The 18,478-nt window shown below is 42.6% G+C and overlaps 1 long non-coding RNA gene across 1 annotated transcript in view; it reads left to right on the forward strand.

Annotated features, from left to right (window-relative positions):
- The first annotated feature begins 682 nt into the window (after window positions 1-682).
- Window positions 683-18,478, forward strand: part of LOC131405406 (uncharacterized) — a 38,962-nt gene continuing 21,166 nt past the window's right edge. The window contains exon 1 of the long non-coding RNA XR_009219962.1: window positions 683-1,894. This is a non-coding gene — a long non-coding RNA (uncharacterized LOC131405406). The remainder of the gene's footprint in view (window positions 1,895-18,478) is intronic.

An 18,478-nucleotide genomic window follows, 5' to 3' on the forward strand; every position in this document is an offset into this window, starting at 1 on the left:
CCTCACTTGGCTGAAGGTGCAAGACAGCTCTCTGGAGTCTCTTTTATAGGGCGGGACCCTCATGACCTAATCACCTCCTGAAGGTCCCACCTTCAAATACCATCACACTGAGGATTAGGTTTCAACATATGAATTCTGGGGGGACACAAACATTCAGTCTAGAGCACCACCCAATGTCTCCCAAGTGTGCCCTGATTATCTTAGGGTCTGATGACTGAAAGAGTGCTAGAAATTGTGAATTACTAGGCAAATGTGAGGAATGTATTATTGTTCTAATCTTATTTTACAGCATCGATGGCAGGATTATATAAAATTATTTCTGTTTTGCACAGGAAGAAAGCGATATTCAGTGACAAAAGTGATTCATCCAGAGCCACTCAAGAGGTGGAAGTAGGAGGTGATCTCGAGGTAACCACGTTGGTCCTGTCATCCATTCTTAGCTCTGCTCCTTAGCCCTAGCTCAGCTCTTTATGTGATGGCTGGATCTCTGTGTGGCTTCACACTGAAGTCCTCTGAAGAAGGTGTAAAAAATATACCAGTATTGGGCTGGACACCAGACCAATCCAACTAGAACTCGGTTTGGGTGTCCAGCATCGGTTTTTATTAAAAGCTCCTCAGGTGGTTTTAATGAACAGAGACGGACAATGTCTGATGTATGTGGTCTTGAATGATTGGACTTCGGTTCTATCAGACAACCAAGTAACATCTGAGGGAGCTATGAGGTTGCTTTCATGGGGCAGGGCTTCCCTCCCTCCGTCGTGGTAATTGGCCTCAGCCAGCACTGCTCCTTGGTCCTCTGCACTCCAATCATCTGCAGGGGTCAGCCGTTTGATAGAGAGTCTGGCAGTACCAAGTGGCAGATCCCTGGTGACGGGAAACCCAAGAGAGGAGTTGAACCAATAAAGGGGGCTTCATGTGGCCAAGAACTGGCCCAGCTGGTTGGACAGAGGACCTTGGTGAGAAGACAGAACTGTTGGGGGAGGCAGAGCGACAGAGTGAGGTTGCTAAGCTGGAGGACGTGGAAGAACAGTGTTGAGCAGGTGAGCAGGAATATCCTGGTGAGTAGAGGTGGAGAGGTGATGAGGGGCTTGGGCCTCAGGTGTCAGTGGCCAAAATTGTGCCACACCCAAGTCAGCTATGTAGGACTCAAGGTCAGTCCATCAGGTCAGAATTAGAACCCAACTCTGGGGCAGAAGAACCACAGCACTGGGGTCTCAGAAGGAAGATGCAAACACAGAGATGAACACATAGGCTTGGAGAGGCAGGCCGCCCCTGGACTGCCCTCCGGCCAGTCTGGGCTGCACAAGGAAGTTCCTCCCTGCTGGCCCAACGAGCGTGCTCCCAGCCATATAATTTGTGGGACCTAGTGAGGAATCAAAATGTGAGGCTCCTTGTTCAAAAAGCAGGAAAAATTGAAACTAAATGTGCTAAAATATAAAGCTTTTTCCTCTCTTCTATGGTCTCTCTTACAACTTGTCATGGTGATTTTTATTTGTTATTTAATGTCATTCTAGGTAAAGATAAATTGAAATTTTAGATTGGTAGCATGAATTTTACTGTTCAACTTTATATTGTGCAATGTCCATTTTAAATGCAAATGTAAGAACATTCTACTCATATGTAGAATCACTGAAATTACACAATTTGTATTTCATATAAAACACATGCATATGTATTTTGTTCTGACCAGAACAGTGGAAACATTGCACAAAACTAACTCAGCTGTTTTTATTTCACTTCTTGATATGTGCATGTTCTACCAACACTCTCTACCTTTGCCTACTGAGGAGTAAGAAGGACTGCAAGGAAGGGAACTATGGGTTGCTCTGTCTTTTCTCGTACATCATCATTTTCAATGGAAGTGGTTGGAAGTACCCGGCAGGAACACAAGCAAGTAAGAAAGGATGTGATGGGGCTCCTTGGGCATTCATGTGTCTTAGAACACCACTGTCTTCTTTCTGTGTTCGAAGCAAGTTCTGGACTGAATGGAGAGTGTGGCCTCCTGGGGCTGTCAGTGTCCCTGCACACTCAGTTGTAGATGTAACAGGTACCTTGTAGTCCCTTTGAGTCTTGCTAACACATCGTGGGTCCACTGGAATTCTAGGCTCACGGGGCATCGAACGCTCTATGCCAGCGGGGCAGCAAGGAACTATGGGAACTATGCATACCAAGCATATTGCCTCTGCTCAGGTGCATGCCTCATTGTTTCATTGGGCTTCATTTATGAAACACAAGGTCAAAGGTAAAATTAAGCTCGGCAGCAACAGCAGAGCATTAAACCAAGTGCAGGGCCCTTCTGAAGGTGCGGCCCTGTGTGATGCTCAGGTTGTACATCCACGAGGCTGAAAAGAGCAAGTTTTGCTGGCAGAAGTGCTCACAAGAGTCGGGAACTGGGGCTGTGGTTTGTAACCAAAAATGATTTTCTTCTGGTTTTATTTTAATTTGGATTTTTAAAAGCAAGAAGCTCATTTTATTTAGAAATGTTATCATCTTCCATAATTAACCTCACATTACAAGCCAAATCAGCTCCTGCCTAGATTAATTTGAGCAGGAGAATACAGAGCTGGGTGAGGAGCAGGATTAGCAGCTGGGGGAAGTCAGAAATCCCCAAAAAGCTGTCAATCAGGCTTGTTGGCTGGAGCAGAGGGAAAAGATAAACGCCTAGTTATCAGATCTAGGATGCCATTGTGAGAATGGGCCAGCCTTGGAGGCTAGGAGGCCCACCTGGGTGGAGCAGGTGAGGAAGAAAGGAGATGAAACAGATGCTGGGGAGTTTCAGCAGAGGCAACCAGTGGCTGTCCTGGCTGGTGGCCTGGGGAGCCTCAGGAATGTCATGGTAGGCATTTAGACTGGCCGCATCACAGAGTCTGACCTGAGTATTAGCAGTAGGTTTAAAGGATAGGACAGTAGTTTCTAGGGAACTAACATAGAAGGTCAAGCAAGGCTGATTCCAGCTCCCAGAGGAATTAAAGGAGATCAAGGCAAGGACTTGGGAATTCTGGGGACATCATGGACAATGGTAGATAAGACAGGTTTTTGTTGTAAGAAGGAGTCCTAGTACTGGATCCAGGGTCAGGGCAGGAGCACCCCAGTCTCTATGGATGCAAGTCCCTGAGCTCCAGGGGTCCTTCTATTTCTCTGACTGCAGGATCAGCCCCAGTGCTGAGGGAGGGCAAAGTGGCCCCAGCTGGGGGTTTGGAAAGACGCAGGAGTGGGGAACACAGGAGTCTTTACCTTATGTGCACCAGTTCTGCTGGAAAGCATTGGTTTGCTCCCTGATTTATATTTTCTGTATTGGAAACAACATATTGGTCCTCCTTTCCCCAAAGAGAATGTGGTTGCAAATGATCTTGAACCGTACATCCATGTTAACCTGTTAAGCAATTCTAGGCACTCAGAATTCACCTAATTCTGCAGGTGAATTTTCCTCAGAAGTCCTTTTCCTCAGGAGTCCGAGTGCTTTATGCATTACACGCCTGAAGCGCAAACACATAGACAAAAATTCACAAGGCCAATTGTTTAAAATCGACAAACTGCAAATCAATCAATCAACCTATGGATTGGAATCAGTTAGCAAACATTCAATATTGCAGTAATTTCCAAACTATAGCCTAGGCTGGGGCCAATGTTTGACATGCTCAATCAAATGTCACACTTCTTAGCTGGCTGAGCACAGGTAATGTGACCTGCCACACTTGCAGCAGCTCTGACAGGGGCCTAGGTGTTGTGATTCCCCATCACCTATGGCTGGGGTCACTTCAGGATTCACCGCAGTTCCGGAACACTCCAAGCTGCAGAAAATCACACTTCCTCTGAGCCAGGAATCCAAAGGAGTGTCATCACGGGGCACATGGCTGATGTGTGTGAGTTTGTGGGGCCGTGTGGTTAGGGATCCTTCATTTCCAAAAATGATTCTGTCATTTTCTGACTTGAGTTTGCGACTGCAGTGCATCTGAACTATTAACATATTGTCCCTTGGATTCTGAATCACGACTCCTATATCTGTTTCTTGCCTCTTCCTTTCCATAATCCATGAGGTTTTGCACATCTTTGGGAAACCCAAATAACAACCCTTCTCTAGCATGAGAAAAGGAAAGGGCAGGCAGTATGAATTCTTTAGCATTTCCCTGAAGCGGTCCGTAGATCTGATCTAGTGACTTAGTTCCGTGTGTATAATTAATTGAGAATGTGTTTATAGCTCTTACTAAGCTGCCTGATTCACACGATGAAACTAGCAGACGCAGGCTGGTCTGTCAGCCAATCAGAATTCCCGAGGACAGACAACACAAGGTCACGAAGGAAGATTGTGTCCTGACAGGCCTTGAAGGGAAGTGAAAACACCCAGGCTTTGATTTGCACCTATGGTCACTGCAGGCTCTGGAAGATGTCATTTTTAGATATTTCTTGTGCTTTCCTTTAGAGTCACAATACGTCAGGCTCAGCTAAATGAAGAACTAAATTAAAACTGTCATTTCAGCTCATAAATAACAGATGTCTAACGCATTTAATTATTTATAGTCTTGAATCTTTCAAAAATGAAAATGACTATACACATTTTTAATGCAGTTCTTGGTAATTTGCTGCCTGACTGATAAGATTTGCCGATAACCCTGGTTTGCAAACATGAAAAATAAAACTGAGACTGACTCATTTATTTCACGAGACTGCTTCTTTGCTCCCTTGTGGCTTTAACAAAATTTAAATTAAAGTGAAATCTAATCACAATAAAATGATGTTCATATGGTCATATTAATAATTGAGTTTTCTGAGATCATGCGGTAGGTACCTGGATGCCAGAGATTTTTGCACTGCCTGAAAAATCCGTGTTTCATCCTTCTCCATATTGTCTCCTTGCCAGGAGGTTGTGACTGCACCGATCAGGGCTTAATAGGGAAAACTTAAACACAGGGCTTCTGAGCACGCCTCCCAGGTCATAATTGCAAGTTTGGAGAGGGCTTAAGTAAGATTAAAGAGGCTGTCGGACTTTATTGAGACCAGCAAGTGCCCTTCTTCCCTACAGTATTTATCTCTTTTCGTTTGGGTGAAAAGTCTTTCAGGTTCCATTAAGACTCCAAAATGATTTAAATTCACATTAAGGTATAACAGGCCTAGGTTAGGTCCTGAGAGTAATTTTTATTAAAAGAAGAGAGGAAATAGTTAAAACGATACTCTATTATTTGAGTAATTACTTTCTTGGTGGCGAAGATAAACATTTGCTTTTGGTCTAGTGGTATAATGAAAAGCGAATTAATTTGGGGGTCATAAAAACCTAAGTTTGAATCTTGGTTATAACAATTATAAGCTAGTGTCCTTGAGTAAGTTACTTAAAATCTCTAGGGCTCATTTCTTTATTTCTAAAATCGACATCATAGTACCTGCCTCCCAGGGCTGTTTTAACGAGTAAATGAGGCAGCGTATGTAAAACACCTGTGCTTAGTAGGTATCCTATAAATATCAGGCATGTTTGTATCTGCCTGGGAGAAATGCAACAAATTGCTCATTAGTGAAAATAATTATATTAGTTGTTCCCTGAGGGTCTTTTCAGCTAAGAGCGCCTGCATCCACTGCTTCCCAGTCTTGTTATTTTACTTCGGCAAAAATCTTCATGGACTTCTCAGTTCCACTCAGCGCTTCCCTTTGGGATTTCTCTGGATCATTTTACTACTTATTATTCCACAAATGAGTGTTTTGGAGCAAGGCTGTCAGTCCTCCCTGCAGAGAAAACCCTTTTTCCCAGCTTGTCCACACTCATGTGTGACCCAACGTGTCACTGGTACGTCTCAGAATCCAAGGTGTGTACCCCAGAGGTCCTGGGGTGGCCAAAGCATGTGTCTCACTCCCAAGTACTGGCAGGGACCATGTGGAGCTCCCAGGAGAATGTGGGGGCTGCGGTGAAATGGAGAGGTCACGCCTGTCTAAAATGGTGCAACAACTTATCCTCAGCTCAAGACGACTGTTGCCATTATGAACGTGGGCCCGGTGTTGCCAGGTCTTTAGGTTGTTCAACAGAAGACAGATACCAGGTATTTATATGAAAACTTCTAAGTTTTAATGGTGGCAAGCTATTCACATTAAACAAAATAAAATAAAGCCTGTGAGGATCAATGCCACGCCATCTAAACAAAGCAGGCCTGTGCTTTCCAGTTCCGCCCTATGTGCTTATGGTGTTGCATTGGCTGGATTTCTGGGTGCCATTTATCTCTCAGGGGTCTTAGGCCTCCTGGGAGCAGCTACAGTTTCTCCTTTAGTAGCTATAAAGATTTCCTTCTTTCTCTCATGGGGTTCGTGACATTTTGATATAGCCATTTGGTTGCTGTAGTGATATTCAGATCTATTTTATGACCTTAAAAAAATAACTACTGAACTTAAAAAAAAAAAAATCAAGTGATGTCTTTAACCCTCACTCCATCCCCGACTTTCAAGCTCCCATCATCATTCTATCCCTGAATGTTACCCTATCCCCAAGACTCCCCAGAGGTAAGAGGAGTTTAGAGATGACATAAGAATGTCTATAGGGCACAAATCTTGGTGATAAAAAGGCTTGCATTTTAATTTATTTTATTTATTTATTTTTTCCCCCAAAGCCCCAGTAGATAGTTGTATGTCGTAGTTGCACAGCCTTCTAGTTGCTGTATGTGGGACGCGGCCTCAGCATGGCTGGAGAAGCGGTGCGTCGGTGCGCGCCCGGGATCCGAACCCGGGCCGCCAGCAGCGGAGCGCGTGAACTTAACCGCCAAGCCACGGGGCCGGCCCAGGCTTGCATTTTAATAGCTTAAATTTTAGGCCTGTGAAGTGACCCAATGTTAAAACAAAATATCCTGTTTAAGATCTTAAAGAAATGAGTGTTCTTAGTCCTACTTCTCCTGGCAGAAGTTATTACTCAAAGACTAGGATATTATAGGCTCATAATCCTTTATCCCAAAACTTGGAGCAGATAGGTTTCAGAATTCAGAATCGTTTGAATTTTGGAAATGCAACATATATATTATGAAACACCTCCAGTACTGTCTAATAACCAACTATACCAATATGTATTTCTATAGAAAAATACTAATATTCAGACTAACTGGGATAAATAAAGACCATAAAGAGCCACATGTCAGTTCAGGTCAGGTTTTGCTACCAAATGAATTACAGAAAAGATTCTGGTTTTGGATGTCAGAATTCTGGACGAGGGACTGTAAACCTATACGTGAATCATAGTCCTCTTGCTGTCCAGTGGCATCTCCTTAGCATGGCTTCAACGGCAAACCTCATTTTGATCTTCTTGATGCTAATCGATGCCTCCTTGTGTTATTGAATCATAAGAGTTACATAAGGCTATTTTAATTTTCTCTATTTTCTAAATTCCTACAGTGAATATATATTTATAATTTCACAAATTTGGGGCAGTAGGTTATCTATACCTAGTGTGTGTTCTCCTGTCTGTGGGTACCTCATTAGGAAGAGGTGTAAGGAATTCCTCCTTGCCCACCAACCTCCTCTTCCTCTTTGCACCCTTTGAAATTCACAGTGATAAACAAGCCTCCGTGTTTCTACAATCTTATTAAGGTAATGGTAGGACATTTTGGTCGGGGGGAAAAAGACACCCCTGAGAGAGGAGGAGCAGTTACAAGTGATTGGTAACTAATTGTGGTGGTGTTTAGAGCCCAGATTGCTTACCATGGAGGGTGTGGAGCTGGGATAAGCAAAGCTACGTGGACCAGCAGTGGCTGAAGAAGGCTCGCAGCACCACTGTGAGGCAGAGAGGGGTGAGGGCAGGGAAGGCCGCTGAAACAGACACCAGGGTTCCTCTTTGCCCAGAGAGGAGGTTGAAAGGGCTTTCTTTCTGGACTGTGTAAGTTCCTGGGGGCCCTGCACCATCCAAGGGAGAGTGGGGAGCTCCTAGAAGGTAATGCTGGACTTGGACCAGTCTTGAGAAAAACAAATGTGACATTCCTGACATCTGAAGACTGAGGCACGGTCTATAATTATCACAACTGAAAAAAAGGATTATGATACAGAAAACAACCATCTCCAAGTTTTAAGAATTTGAATGTCTCTTGGATTATTCTGTAGTATAATCTGACCTATGTAATAATGTTATCAACAAGGGAAAAGAATAAATTGATTTGATCAAAGTTCTGACATGGTTGGGAGATATTAGATGTCTAAATGGTGGTTGGAAGGGAGCTGACAGGAAGAGAAAAAGCCATAGAAACTTAGAGGGAACCCACTCTACAGGTTTACCAGGGGGTCAACCAGCCTATAGACAAAATCATAGTGAATCAGTGGTTTCCAGCCTTGGATCCTTTGACCCTAGAGGTCAATGCATATTGTGCTGGAACTCCGTGAGCAATCTTCTGAATCTCTGAAGGTCAGGTGGAGATCATGCATCTCCCTCTGAAATGGCTGTATGGGCTAGCAAGAACACACATCTCTTTGCTTTCGCCTGGGATTCTATTGCTTGAGTGTGAGAACAGTGAATATCCAACATTGATCAGAAGCTTTGTGTGGTTCTAAGGTGTATCAATAATTAATAGAAAAATGGGGGAAACAAGTAATTGATGACCCAACAAATGTAGTTTGCTTGGCCAAAAATACTGTCCAAACATAGTGTTGGGTAGGGGGGATTTATGAGAAGTCCTTAGAAATAGACTGGGAACCCCTGTGGACACGACTCTGTCTCCCACATTCTCTGAAACCAGGTGGCCACTCATTCCCTGTGCCTCACTGCCCAGCTAAATGGCATCTGTCCCTGTGGGCTGTGCAGATGGGTGGCAGCTGGCTGCCTCCTGATGGAACTCTTCTTTAAATCATTAAATCAAGAGGGAGACTTTTGTTTCAGAAGAGCAGAATATTTTAATTTTCCTTGATGAACATTTAATCATCAGGTTCTCATTAAGTGAACGTGGACCAGTCCCCCTGTAGCTTTGTCGACACAGGACTCTTTGGGTCTCTGGCTTTTTTCTCCATCATCTTCATTTACCATCTGCTGCTTTCTCCAGCCATCTGTGGGTGATCTGCTTCTCTCCCTCCACATACGTTTCCATGGCTCCTGCTCCTGCTGCTCTGCCTCCCAACCTTCCCCTCCAGCCCTGCTCTGTCAGTGTTTCTCCTTTACAATGGTTCTACTACTGCAGAGCCCCTTCGATGTTCTAGGCCCTGTGCTGGCTCACGTGCAAAGTTCCCTGCAAAGGCTAGTTGCTAAGTAAATGTTTATCTCTTTCTACCTTTCACGCTGACTTCCCATGCAGAACAAATCTCATTTCAGTCTTTCCATGTGAGGTCATGTTATTAGGGCACAGAATAATCTTGTAGCTACTCACAGTCTTCTGCTATGGTGGGAGTTGGATGGGGGAAAATAGGCACATACACATTTGCGGACCCGTCCTAAGCATTCCTAAAGGTGTCTGTCCACAGGTGAGTGGGTGGCAGCATACAAAGGACAATTGGGATTTTGCTGGCAGTTTAACTCTCTTATAAAAGCTGAGGCGCTTCCCTCTGGACCCCTTGGTCTGATGCGGTTAGGGAAGGACTCCCACATGTCGGTAATCTAGAAGTTAGAAAGTGGAAAGAGAAACCCTGTCTGAAAATGTGTGTTCACGTGGTGCTGGCCCGGTGGCATAGGGGTTAAGTTCTTGTGATCCACTTCAGCGGCCTGGGGTTCTCCAGTTCAGATCCTGGCCATGGACCTATGCACTGCTCATCAAGCCATGCTGAGGTGGTGTCCCACATAGAGAAACTAGAAGAACGTACAACTATAATATACAACCATCTACTGGGGCTTTGGGGTGAAAAAAACCAAAAAAGGAGGAAGATTGGCAGCAGATGTTAGCTCAGGGCCAATCTTCCTCAAAAAAAAAAAAAAATCTGGGTTCCCAGTGAAACCTTTAGCATCCTCAGACTATTGCTGTGGCTGTTTAATTGTGATCCTCCCTGGGCTGAAGGATCAAGCCTTCTTCGATGCGCTTGATTCCTTTTAGGGGGTTTGGGGTTTGTTAGTGGCTACCCCTAATCCACACTATGAGGGTAGGGACAGTTTGGCCCAAGATGCTCCAGTCCTCCCAAATTAGAGGAAAAATTAAAGTCCTAGTCCCTTAGATACAAAATGGTTGTACTAGTTTTTTAGGGCTTCCATACAAATTACCACAAACTAGGTGGCTTAAGACAACAAAAATTTATTCTCTCACGGTTGAGGAGGCCAGAAGTCAGAGATCAAATTGTTGGCAGGGCTGATTCCTCTGGCGGCGCCGAGGGAGTCCCAGGCCTTTCTCCTTGCTTCTGGTGCTTGCCCACAGTCCTTGGCATTCTTTGGTTTATAGAAGCCCTGCTTGAATCTCTGCCTCCATCTTCATATCACCTTGTTCTCTGTGTCTCTGTGTGTCCTTTCTGTTTCTTTTTTTTTTTTTAAAGATTTTATTTATTTATTTTTTTCCCCCCAAAGGCCCAGTAGATAGTTGTATGTCATAGCTGCACATCCTTCTAGTTGCTGTATGTGGGACACGGCCTCATGGCTGGAGAAGCGGTGCGTCCGTGCGCGCCCGGGATCCGAACCTGGGCCGCCAGCAGCGGAGCGCATGCACTTAACCGCTAAGCCACGGGGCCGGCCCCTTCCTGTTTCTTATTAGGACACTCTCATTGGATTTAGGACCCACTCTAATCCAGAATGATCTCATCTCCATCCTTACCTTAATTACATCTGCAAAGAACTTATTTCCAAATAAGGTCACATTGTGATGTCCTGGGTGGACATGAATTTTGTGGGGCACTCTTCAACCCGCTAGGGTGGTCAACCTAGCATGTGCCTCCTTTCCTCTGAAAGTCCATCCTTCATCCCCTTGACAATATCATCATGCTTTATAAAATACCTTACCATTTGCAAGGGCTTTTACATCTGATATCTAACTTGAGCCCCTCCCTGTGAGACAACTGGGGTGGGCATCACCTTTTCTAAATCTTACCTGTGGAATGTGTACAAGAAGTGATTTGATCAAAGTCAGTTGCAGAGGCTAGACTAGCATCTATGTCCTCCTGATTCTCAGAAAGCAATGCACTGCTGTGGAATAATTTGAAAATGCTATTCTTACCCATCTCTCTTGCCTTTATTTTGTGTCTGACAATCACATTCAGTTATTGTGGGGTGAGCTCACTGATGCTTTGACAAAACAAGCAGCCTTTTCTCTTTGCACCTCTCTTTTCTCTTGCACCTCCTGCGGCGAGGCTGGGTTCGTACCCCCCAGGCTTACTGCTATGAAGAAGTGTTGCTGTCTGGAGACCCAGGCTTGGCTCAGTGTCCCAGCCCCATTCACCACCACACCCATCGGTACCTTTTCTCTCCTTAAGAGTCCAGGCTCTGCAAACTGCCCAGTGGAACGGCAGCAGGCTTCCCAACACATTGTCCCTCATGGAGGAGCTTATTAATGGGTAAACTGAGGCTGCTGAGGCTGAGTCTTCTCTCCTTATGAAAAGAGAACTTTTCCATCACATTAGACATGCTTATTTAACGTACATAAACAGATCATTTACAAAGCACAAAAAGATACCACAAGCTCAGCTGTGTGCCTGAGAAACGTTTGGCTCCAATATGGTGCTTTAAGTGGAAAGAGCAGACTTGGAAATGAGAACAAGGGTGTTGAAGTTTACTTGTAGTGTGTCCTTTGACTTCTTTGGGCCTCAATTTCCTGATCAGTAAAATTGGGATTACAATATCTCTTTTTTCTACTCCATCTCAGATAATGTTTTGCAGAGACTCTTTGCATAAGTTAAATCCCCTCTAAATAAAAGTGTAGTAACTATAAAATCCATGATCCATGTAGTTCAGTTCTAGAGCAGCATTGAGATGAAAAAACACGGTCCACACAACTGAGAGACCAACTTAGGTCCTTTGCTTGTATATCTTGAACACCCCGAAGAGGACAAAATTCGTTGTTCTCAATTTCCTTGCTTTCACCCTACCCCACCTTACCCCTTCCCCATGACTCAGGCAGAAGAGCTTGTGGATGGACAAGTCTTCTTTAGAGGGCCGGGGCAGTGGAAGGGTAGGGACACACAAATACATTAAAGACAAGAGTCTCTTATTTGCTGGGGTAAACGTTCCTAGATGGGAGACCAGAAAGCTGCTTTTGGCCAAAAGGGTGAGGGTGGCAGATGGTCACAGCCATAGTCTCAGTCCACGTCTTCCTGGCCAAATTAGAAACTCTCCAAGTGGTGGAGAAGAGAAAACCTCTGCTTCTCAGGGTATCAGAGAGCTGCGCATTTCAGTTCTGGTGCAGTTTGCGGGAGTTCCTGGGGCTCTTGCCTTCTTTTGCACTGAGAGGAGAAAACAATTCCGGGAAATGATCATTTCTGGTCGTACTCCTAGATCAGTGGTTCACTAGGGGTGCCCCCACCCTCACCCCCAGGCACACTTGGCATGTTCCTGGACATTTTTGGTTGTCACAACTGAAACACATTTTGGTGTGTGTTATTGGCACTGGTTGGTAGAGGCCAGGGATGCTGCTCAACATCCTATAACGCACAGGACAGCCCCACAGCAAAGAATTATCTGGCCCCAAATACCAATAGTGCTGAGGTTGAGACACTGCTGTAGACCTTCCTGGTCATCTCTTGACACCACAAGCTCTCACTCCCTTATCCCATCTTAGCTGTGTTCTGACCTTGCCCTATCCCAATCTCCAGGGAACAATTTCTAGGGAAAGAAATAGGCTATTTTCTGGGAGAGTAGATGGGAGCTTGAAATTAAGAAATTCTGATTGAGGGCTGGAGAGAAAAGAGAGGTCAGAGCTGTTTGATTTCCCCACAATTAAGAATGGGAAGTAGCCTTTAAAGAATGAAGAGGGACAAAGGGCACATATGCTAAGAGGGGCATCACATGCAAATAAAATGCAGTTCAAGGCAAAAAGCAGGGAATTGAAACGGGCTGTAAACAAACGGCATCCATTTTGAAGAGAACGGCGGGTCCCGTCAGCCCCCAAAAGCATATTGACTCGGCAAACAGATTTCACATTGACATTTCCCGGGAATGACAAAGGCAGTAAAATACTAAAAAATAATCTGATTCCAGCGGCAGTGGCACTGTTTCAACGATGTTTTTGCACCAGTGCCGAATTTCACAAGGCAGCGTTGGTGAGACGCTGCCCTTTCCAAACTTCCGTGGAAATATTTTCCATCATTTTGACATTTCATTTAAAATGAAATATAGGAGGTATTAAAAATTCATGTTCATGACAGGTATTATTTGTTTGACTTTGAAATATACAGTGAACACACTGTTAATGAACAGTGAGGGAAGTGTCAGGATTGTGTGCACGTGCATATTCATGGACCGCTTCCTGACTTCAGAAGAAAACATTCGCAGAACCAAAGAGGCTGACCTTTCATGGTTCTAAAATCCATGAGTGTGTGGTTATGAATAATTGAATATGGAATAATAAAAATGACCCTTTTTGGGGGTGGTTCAGGTAAAAGCAAAATGCCATGACTTTATCCTAGAAACATGAGCCTTAATTATTTCTGAATTTGCATGAATTACATGAATATCTCACTTGAGACATTACCCTGATGCAATCACATTAATTCACCTAACTGCCAGCATGCCATCTGTGTTTCTCTGTAGTCTTTCCGCCACCCCGAGGACTGTGCAATCCTTGGGCTTATAGAGAAAAGGCTCCCTCCCTTTGAATCCTCTATTCTCCTCCCGTTTAGACTCCAGGAGGAAATTGCTTTTTCCTAAGCTGGAAGACACGTTTTCTGCACTGTTCTGGGTAAAGAGAAGGAAAGGGACTGTTTTGTGTTAATTACCATTGGCACAAGAGAAGGTAGTGATGTCTGGCAGGGCCACTATAAGGGAATGGAATAAAAGAGTGGGAAGGAGAACCTTATTCCTCACTTAGTAAGACCAGAGAGGGTAGCCTTCTATTTTCTCTTATTCAAAACCATGATTAAATTTATTATTATTACTTAAAAAAATTAAGGTGTAGAGCTGTTGCATTCTTAGGAGTTTTCTACCATGTAAAATTCTGTGCACACATTTCAGTTTTCTCACTGGCTTCCCTTATGAATTAAATAAGAGTTGCATTTATTCACAAATCCTTTCAGCATGCCTGCCATCTGAGGGCACAGGGCAGAGACAGGTTTGGGCCGCACAGACCTTACAGCCTAGTAGGGGAAGACAGTCAGGTACTAGTCATTATGAGTGATGAGCAATGCTGACGGGGGAGGTTGACTTACTTCAGATGCATGTGACTGGGGAATCAGCAGGGTCTGGAAGTTCTGAGAAGCCTCCCTGGCCAGCCTGGAAGGAGGAGTGAGGATGGCCTGGTAGAGAAAACAACAGGTGTGAAGGCTCCCAGGGGAGATGCCTTTCTGAGATGATCTCCCAGCTGTCACCAGAGTAGCAACAGCAGGAAACACCAAGAGAAGTTAGCCCTCGGGAGATTAGCATGGTGGGATTCAGGAGGCCTGGATTCTAGTGCTGGTTCTGCCACTTATTAAGGAACAGAGAGGTTGTGATATTTGTTCAAGGTCACACAGTCTGTATTCTCATTTGTAATTTCTGTGTGTGAGGAGTGGAGTGGGGTGGGAGTTTGAGGGCTTTGGGGTTGGATTTAGTGATCTGAAATTCTATTTTTGAACACTCAATAGTCTCTTATGTTTGTGCATGTATGTAAAGGGTACTGTAAACTAATATTAGTGCTTTGATTTTCCCTCTCTAAGATTTTCTTTTAAAAGTATACATACCCCTTGGGTTATGGCACGCGAATATAGACTCTAAGAGAACAAGAATCTTGTCCTTCTTGTTTACCACTGCCTAGGAGAGTTCCTGGCGCATAGTGAGTGTTTTTTCTTTTTTTTTGCATCAAAATGGAATTTACTGTGCCAGGTGTCAATACATATACTAAAGTAAGTAGAGATGTGAGGAATGAAGCAGGGGTAGGTCATGGAACGTATAGACCCAGACCCAGGTTCGTCTTCGAGTTTCAAGTCCTAGAAAAGCACAGACCTCTACAGTGTGAAGTGCTGGACCAACTGCCAACCTGATTTTGGGAAGAAAAAGAAAAGTAAAATCTTTCTTACTAACATTCACAAAAAAGGATTTTATTTATTTATTTAACTCACATTAGTTTATAACATTATATAAATTTCAGGTTACATCATTATATTTCACCTTCTATATAGACTACATCATGTTCACCATCAAAAGTCTAGTTTTTATCTGTCGCATACACCTGTACCCCTTTACCGCTTTCGCCCTCCTCCCGCCCCCTTCCCCTCTGGTAACCCCCAATCTGTTCTCTGTATCTGTGTCTTTGTGTATTTATCTTCCACATATGAGTGAAGTCATACTGTAGTTGTCTTTCTCCATCTGACTTATTTCACTTAGCATAATACCCTCAAGGTCCATTCATGTTGTTGCAAATGGCACAATCTCATCTTTTTTATGGCTGAGTAGTATTCAGTTGTATATATATATATACCACATCTTCTTTATCCATTCATCTGTTGATGGGCACTTAGGTTGCCTCCAAGTCTTGGCTATTGTGAATAATGCTGCAATGAACATAGGGTACATATGTCTTTTCAAATTAGTGTTTTCACATTCTTTGGATAAATACCTGATACGGAGCAACAGGCTCGCTCTGCTCGCCACGATCTTAGCCAATTAATCACAACGAGTTAGAGATCAAGAAACAAAGTTTAATTAGATTAGCCGGCAAATCGGAAGACAGATGACTCATGTCTCAAAAACCCATCTTCAAAGATTACAGGATTTTGAGGCAGTTATACAGGAAAAATGGGCAGTAAGGAGGAGGTTCAGAGATGCACATGACAGACTCCAGGATCTCTCATTGTTCCTTTCTTCTGTCGATGATGATGAATATTCTACAGGTGCTCTTTCTTCCTGGAGGCCTTCTCATTCCCTGGGAAAATTCATTAAAATTGTTAAGAACAAAGCTATCAGAGTACCTCAGCAGGAGTATGTGCACGGGACCAGGGCCATAAAATCATGAGAGCGTGCAGCAATTTATAATGATCACATTCTAGAGAGGTTTCAACTAAGTAAGATGGCGTCACTTATGTTCACTTACAAGACAGCCTTACTTATGTTCACTTCCATATCCAGAAGTGGAACAGTTGGATCGCGTGGTATTTCTATTTTTAACTTTTTGAGAAATCTCCATTCTGTTTTCCATAATGGCTGGACCAAGTTACATTCCCACCAGGAGTGTAGGAAGGTCCCCTTTTCTCCACATCCTCGCCAACACTTATTTCTTGTCTTTTTAATAATAACCCTTCTAACAGGTGTGAGATGATATCTCATTATATTGATTTGCCTTTTCCTAATAATTAGTGTTGTTGAACATATTTCATGTGCCTATTGGCCATCTGTATATCTTCTTCGGAAAAATGTCTATTCATATCCTCTGCCCATTTTTTGATTGGGTTGTTTGCTGTTGTTGTTGAGTTGTATGAGGTCTTTATATATTTTGAATATTAACCCCTTATTGGATATATGATTTGCAAATATTTTCTCCCAGTTGATGGGTTGTCTTTTCATTTTGTTGATGGTTTCCTTTGCCATGCAGAAGCTTTCTAGTTTGATGTAGTCTCATTTTTTAATTTTTTCTTTTGTTTTCCTTGCCTGAGGAGACATGATATTCAAAATGATATGTTAATACTGATGTCAGAGAGCATACTGCCTGTATTTTCTTCTGGAAGTTTTATAGTTTCAGGTCTTACATTCATGTCTTTAATCCATTTTGAGTTAATTTTTGTGTACAGTGTAAGATAATGGTCTACTTTCATTCTTTTGCATGTAACTGTCCAGTTTTCCCAACATCATTTGTTGAAGAGACTTTCCTTTCTCCATTGTGTGTTCTTGGCTCCTTCATTGAAAATTAGCTGTCGATAGATGTGTGGGTTTATATCTGGGCTCTCAGTTCTGTTCCATTGATCTGTGTGTCTGTTTTTGTGCCAGTACCATGCTGTTCTGATTACTACAGCTTTGTAGTATATTTTGAAATCAGGGAGTATGATACCTCCAGCTTTATTCTTTTGTTTCAAGGTTGCTGTGACTATTCAGGGTCTTTTGTTGTTCCATATAAAGTTTAGGATTCTTTGTTCTGTTTCCTTGAAATTGTCATTGGGATTGCATTTAATCTGTAGATTGCTTTAGGTAATATGGACAGTTTAACTGTGTTAATTCTTCCAATCTGTGAGCACGGAATATCTTTCCATTTCTTTATATCTTCTTCAATTTCCTTCAAAAATGTCTTACAATTTTCTGTGTATAGATCTTTCACCTCCTTGGTTAAATGTATTCCTAGGCATTTTATTCTTTTTGTTGTGATTGTAAATGAGATTGTATCTTTGATTTCCCTTTCTGCTAATTAGTTTTTAGTGTATAGGAATGTGACTGATTTTTGTATATTGATTTTATACTCTGCAACTTGACTGTATTTGTTAATTATTTCTAATAGTTTTTTGGTGGATTCTTTAGGGTTTTCTGTTTATAGAATCCACAAATAGTGACAGTTTTACTTCTTCTTTTTCAGTTTGGATACCTTTTATTTCTTTTTCTTGACTTATTGCTCTGGCTAGGACTTCCAATACCATGTTGAATAAGAGTGGCAAGAGTGGGCATCCTCATCTTGTTCCTGTTCTTAAATGAATAGCTTTCAGTTTTTCACCATTGTGTATGATGTTGGCTGTGGGTTTGTCATATATGGCCTTTATAATGTTGGAGTACTTTCCTTCTATACCAATTTTATTGAGAGTTTTTAATCAGAAATGGATGTTGAATTTTTCAAATATTTTCTCTGCATCTATTGAAATGATCCTGTGATTTTTATTCTTCATTTTGTTAATGTGGTGTATCACGTTGATTGATTTGCAGATGTTGAACCATCCCTGCATCCCTGGAATAAATCCCACTTGATCATGGTGTATAATCTTTTTAATGTATTGTTGTATTCAATTTGCTAGTATTTTGTTGAAGATTTTTGCATCAATGTTCATCAGTGATATTGGCCTATAATTTTCTTTTTTTATGTTATCCTTGTCTGGTTTTGGTATCAGGGTAATAATGTTGGCTTCATAGAATGAGTTAGGAAGCTTTCCCTCCTCTTCAATTTTTTGGAAGAGTTTGAGAAGGGTAGGTATTAAGCCTTCTTTGAATGTTTGGTAGATTTCACCAGGGAAGCCGTCTAGTCCTGGACTTTTATTTTTGGGGAGGTTTTTGATTACTGTTTCGATCTCCTTACTGGTGATTAGTCTATTCAAATTCTCTATTTCTTCTTGATTCAGTTTTGGAAGCCTGTATGAGTCTAAGAATTTATCCATTTCTTCTAGGTTATCCAATTTGTTGGCCTATAGTTTTTTAAAGTATTCTCATATAATCCTTTGTGGTATTTCTGTGGTATCCATTGTTAATTTCTCCTTTTTCATTTCTGATTTTATTTGTTTGAGGCTTCTCTTTTTTTCTTAGTCTAGCTAA

This window comes from Diceros bicornis, chromosome 5, assembly GCF_020826845.1.
Source record: "Diceros bicornis minor isolate mBicDic1 chromosome 5, mDicBic1.mat.cur, whole genome shotgun sequence".
Classification (NCBI taxonomy): Eukaryota; Metazoa; Chordata; class Mammalia; order Perissodactyla; family Rhinocerotidae; genus Diceros; species Diceros bicornis.